Below are 5,862 nucleotides of genomic sequence, written 5' to 3'. Positions count from 1 at the left end.
TTGATTATACTGTCCATAAACCTCTGAGAAACATCACCTGTTGTAAAGTTGATGAAAAAAAGGGTGAAATTAAAGAAAATCCCGAGCTCTTCCAGTAATTCATGCCTGGCTCCAGTGTTCCGCATGTTATTTCTCTACAGAAAGGTTCACATACTCATCTAACCCAGAAAAGGCACTTTCCTGGATAAGTGCATACATGTGTGTGAGTTACTCGTGTTCAGGCAAAGATGGCTCTGGTTTGATTCAGAACCTTTCACCTGCCTGACTAAGCTCTGACTACATAATCAATGGGGAAGTGAGACCTTCTTAGGCTGAATTAATTTCCAGGTTTATCTTTGCTGTTATCGATGAATATTTTGTCATTAATATATCACAGTGTTTAAAATGAAATAAAATGCGTGAAATTACAGCCAAGACATTTTTGGTAAGCATTATAGCATTTTAATGTTAATCTGAAGCAATTAAAGGCCAGATCTCAAACAGATGAAAGCACTCTATGTCTCCAGTGTTAGGAGACAAGTTAGTTGAAAATGATTTCTGAAAAACCCACAAGCTATTGATTGTGTTATTTGTGAGTGTGGTTATTATGAGCATCTTAAATGCTCTCTGTTTTCCTGTCCTGAAAGCAAGCACACGAACAAAAATACAGGCAATATGCAGGAACTTACTGCTGCTTTCACTTAACGATGGTGTTTCGTTGAAGCATTTTTGTGGTTAGAATAACTGAGTAGGGGATCAGAGCACGAAAAATAAAAGTTATGTCTTTTGAAAAAGAAAACCAAGAGTTGTAAATAGAAGGCAGTACTGAAAATTAAAATGATAAATTGAAAAATAATTGATTGAATTTTTTTCTGAAAATGCAGTTAAATTTGCTGCTATTATTTAGGCTGCAGCACTATGAACAGTGACTTTATTTGGGGGAAGAAATGCTAGGAATTTTAGTCCTCCCCATTCCCATTTGTTTCCTGGCATCTTCTGTTGATGTGTTTCTCTATTTTTTCCATTATTGTTTGCTAAATGTATTATGGCATTTTATTTACCTTGGTTGAGAGCTTTGAGACCTCTGTGTGGTTTCACCATTCCAGCAATTTCACAAATAAATCACCAATCATTGTGCAGAAATATCACAGTTTACATGAAGACAGCACTGTTTTTATGGTAGAAGCAGCAAGTTTACACCAGCTAGCTGGATTACTACATCTGTAGGTATGTGTACCGAATACACCCGCTCGTGTCTTTCTTTTCAATTAGCACTTAGTAGTTTTTATTAAAGCAGCGTGTTACAGAATGATTTTGGAAGTACAGTGGTGGAATCTACATTCTTTGACATTTATGGACATATGTTATTTCTTCACGTGTAAAATAAGGATACTTTGTTAGTCTTTTGTTAATTTCCAGATAATTAAACATTATTATCTATTTACCAATGAAGAGATGTGATCTGTTTACAATATCAAAGATATATATAAAGCACCCAGCTATAGCTGAAGCTCTAATTAAAATACATCATTGTTTGTCATGGTTTTAAGGCGAAAATTAAAAAGCGTTGCCAAATTAATCTTCAATCAAGAGTTCATTAATTAGCTAACCTCCTGTAAATGGGCTGCAGTTTGATGACAGCTCACTAAAGGACCATTTAAATGAATTCCTGATTGTATCAGTCATATACAGGAAAAAAAAATTAGATTTGCGGCTCTTTTGCGATAGTTCCTGCAAACATTTCCCCAACATTTAATGCACACAATGGATGTAAAACTCTTTTAAAGTGATGAATCCTTTTTATTACTGTCCCAAACTCTGTTACTTCTTGCTGTATATCAAGAGGAAATGTATAATGCTGCCAAGGTTTCATGATCCTGAACAGAATACTGCAGAGGAATATGCTTTACAACACAGTAATAAGCAGTTGCTTGAAATAACATCATAACTTTCCGTGAGAAAAACGTTTTGAACAAATTATTGATTATATAATAGTCTTTAGTAAAATTTACTTTGCCTCTGTCATGAATTTTAAAATATGAGGGCTTAAGTGGTCAGGTACTTCAGTTGCTTTTGTGCTGGCAACATAAAATTTCTGGGCCTCTAGACTATCTGGAAATGTCTGCCATGAAAGTGACAAATTAAAGATGTTACTGCTAGATTAGGGTAGATTTCTGTTACTTCAGTGCACATAGTATCTATCTAGACCCATCACAAGGCTTAAAAAAGAAGTTTAGAATGCATTGTCGAAGTTAATACAAGGTTTGGTGACTTTTTGTGTTAAATAGGTGGAATTGAAATTTTTTTTTTTGCATATATTTAGTCTGTATGCCTTCTATGTTCTGTGTGAACATGTGTTTTATGAAAAGTACGGTCAAAATAACAGTCTCTATTTACTCTTGCCAAAAGTTCTTCTTCTAAACTTTGTATAAACATACATTTAGTTAACATTTGGGTTGGTTATCTTCTTAGTGAAATAAAATGGTTTGATTTGGGGGGGGAGTGGGTGCAGTTATTTAGTCAATAGATTCATATACTCAAACCTCTTTGAAAGGGAAGCGTTAATTAAGGCCAAGAAAGATTGCCTGTCAAAGCACAAAGTGACATATTGCATATTATGACATCTCAGATGTCTACAAATTGAACAGCCATGGTGATCTTTCTCTTCCCCATATAAATATTTCCATTTATTTATATATACTTTTATTATTAACAGGTTATCTGTAATTGCTATATTATTCTAAGTTATTGTGAAATACCTCCTCATCTTGTTTGTGTAAATGATAGAAGTATGTTAAAATACAGCTGAAATTGAATTTATATTTTTTCTGACCAGTATAGCATAGTACATTTCCGTTATTATCTGCTACGAGGCAATAACCTTGTCCAGCACGGCTACATCTGTTGAGTCTATCCTGCCAATTAAACCACAGAGCTGGTGTGCTTTTTTTTCTTAGTCAAGGTGTTTATATCAACATTTCATACAGATACAGTAATCCAGTGTGAAGGAAAATCAGTTTTTTTTTCCTCTGTGCTGATTTGCATATGCATGTCAAATCTAGCTATGCCATTTTTTATGGTATTGAGGAAAACAAAATGACCTTTACTCAAGTTCTTAATAGGGAAAGGTTCTTATGTTCTGTATTTTCAGGTGGTGGGAGGAAGAGCCTGGAAGATCGAGCGTTTGCTGATTCCTCCACCAATTCTCACAACAGTCTGATACAGTCTAATACACTACAACTCTGTGTGCCTTCCTGTTATAATTGCATCTCTGCTCAAGGCTACTATAGTTAGGCTACATTAAATCTCATTGTCAGTCAGGCTGCATAAGGCTCAGGAAGCTCACGGGCTGGAGCTGGGCGATGTGATCTTCCTCAAGAGCAACTTCTCTCACTGCTACTTGCTTGTCTTCTCGCAGACTGCTACATTACTGTGTACATAATGGACACCCCTTACATAAATTATGTAACTTGATTTCTCCCCCTGCCTGACAGACACGATTTGCTTAAAAATAAATAGGAGCCTGGTAATCTAGGTTGCCTATTCTCTTTTTAGCTAAACCGCACATGTTATTTATCGTATTGGACAAAAAGTAAAAGCAAAAAGTCACTAATTCAGTTATCAACCAACATACAGCGCACATGTAGGAGATGGGTCATGTACCCTTAACATGTGTGATAAAATATAGAAGCTTTCAGCAGGGCTTCTATCAAAATAATTATCTAAGCAATTATCTGTGCTATTCAGCTAACTTTTGCATGCGATGGTGTTTCTATGCTTTTGTGTTCGTCAACCTTACTGCTTTGAGTTCTCTTAGGAACTATTAGACTGACAGTTTTCAAATTGTGCAGAAAAGACAAAGAAAGAGAAAATGGCTTTTTATAGAAAATTGTGCCTTTATTACAGGTAGTTAATAAGTATTAATATCGTAAAAAAATCAATGGGTTAAATGCAGTTGTGTGATTTTAACTGGTGCACAGATTTCGATCCTGTGTGGATTGCCTGCATTTTCAGAAGGTCGTCTTTTAAGAGTCTCAACACCGCAATTCTTTTCCTCCCAACTGCAACACTATGTGTGAAGAAAGAAAGGAGAAGCAAACCCTGATGTGCCATTCTTTGCAAGCAGTATTCCTTATCCTGTAGACTGAGGCAGGCAGGAACACAAACGGTCCCTGAAGCGTACGCTTCAGGATCATTTTGTCGTTCAAATCTATAGTAAAATAATAATAATTTTTAGTGTTGTGGCTTGTTGGCTTATATACATATATCAAATTTGGTATATTTTAATTCTTGGCTCTTCAAAGAATACTTATGTATGCTGATGAACTGCCTAGGCTTCACGTAATAGTATCCACTTCATTTTGTGTAGAAGAGTACTGATTGTGTGCTTCAAAAAGGCAAGAACTATCTTATTTTGCATGAGCATTCGTGGTGTCCTCGGTCTTTGTATATGAAATGGTTTTCATTTTAAGAACGTAGGCTTTGTCTAGCCATAACCTTTGTAGTACACGAAGGAAGGTCTTGCAAGGAATAGAAAAGTCTTGAATTAAGAAGTTTACGGCTTTCTCATGGCAGTTTTCTTTTAGTGCATCATGGGTGGAGAGAGAAGGACAATTCATAGGTGGGAAGCTCCACTAATATATATTTATATTTAGTGGTTGCAGCCTCCTTCCATGTTACTGGCAAAGCCTTGAGAAAAGTAAACCATGTGCTTTTGTACTGTCATATTTGATTTGGACTCTATTCTCACTGTTGTTTGAAGCTAACATGAAACGCAATGTCTGCATGACCCATTTTAGCAGCCCATTATCATAATTTCACTGTCATATGGCCACTGAGTTAATGTACTTACAAATGACAGAGAAAGTGTGTTACATGACCTTAGGGTTTTCAAAAATTAAATGACGTAGGAGGTCGTATTTCAAAGAATTGTTAAAGGGTAGGGTTTTGGGGACTTGGCTTTTGGCTTTTTTTTTTCTCCCCCCACCTTAAGGTGTCGTAGCTTGTAACAAGAAGAAGGTATCTTTATTCCTTGATAGGCAAAAATACTGGTTTAACCTTTTTTCAAGCTTTGGATTTTAGCCATTAGGTTAATAATTTTTAATAATATGAAAATCTGAATGCAGTCTATTTTAATTATTTTGACTTTTTTTTCATTGTCATTTCCCATGTTGTAGTTAAGTTAAACTGTCTTTTTATTTATTTTGCTGGCTATGGATTGTTTGTTTCTTGGTTTGTTTTGGTGTTTTTTAAAGGAATTATTTTGCATGAAAGCAAGTGTGTTTCCTGGGCTTGCTATGGTGGGGCTGTCTTCTGGTGGATCACATGATATGATAATGCTGGGAATAATTTTGGTTTGAAAAATAGTCCTTTTAAAAAATGGGTTTCTTAATTTGAGTTTAAACCAGATCTGAATGTGTTTCTTAATTTAAGCAAGTGACACAGGCATTTTATCAGTGCACGGTGTCCCTGTACTTCCCAAATCTTATGGTGTCATGAACCTACATTGCTAAAACCCACCATAGTGAGTGATTGATGTTTCTTTCATCACAGAAGGGGTTACACTGAGGGTAAACCACAGTGGCTTGATATATATCCAGTAAATGAGGAAACGGCAGGAGAAACCACAAACATGTAGTCCAAGTCGCATATCCTCACCTTTTCCTCATAAAGTGAGGTATTGAAACCAACTGCCTTATCTTTCCCTTACCCTCGTGAAACTGGAAATCCTGTAAGCAGCACTCTGCTTGAAGGGCCTCTCCATGGTTCTCCTGCTTGAACTAGAGTTTGTACAAACATTTTTCTTTTTCCACAGAAATAGAGAGAAGTCTGCTGTATTGTAAAAAAAAAAAAAAAAAGAAACACCACCAACCTGACACAACA

Source organism: Buceros rhinoceros, unplaced genomic scaffold, assembly GCF_000710305.1.
Source record: "Buceros rhinoceros silvestris isolate BGI_N320 unplaced genomic scaffold, ASM71030v1 scaffold9913, whole genome shotgun sequence".
Classification (NCBI taxonomy): domain Eukaryota; kingdom Metazoa; phylum Chordata; class Aves; order Bucerotiformes; family Bucerotidae; genus Buceros; species Buceros rhinoceros.
This window is presented reverse-complemented; position numbering follows the sequence as displayed.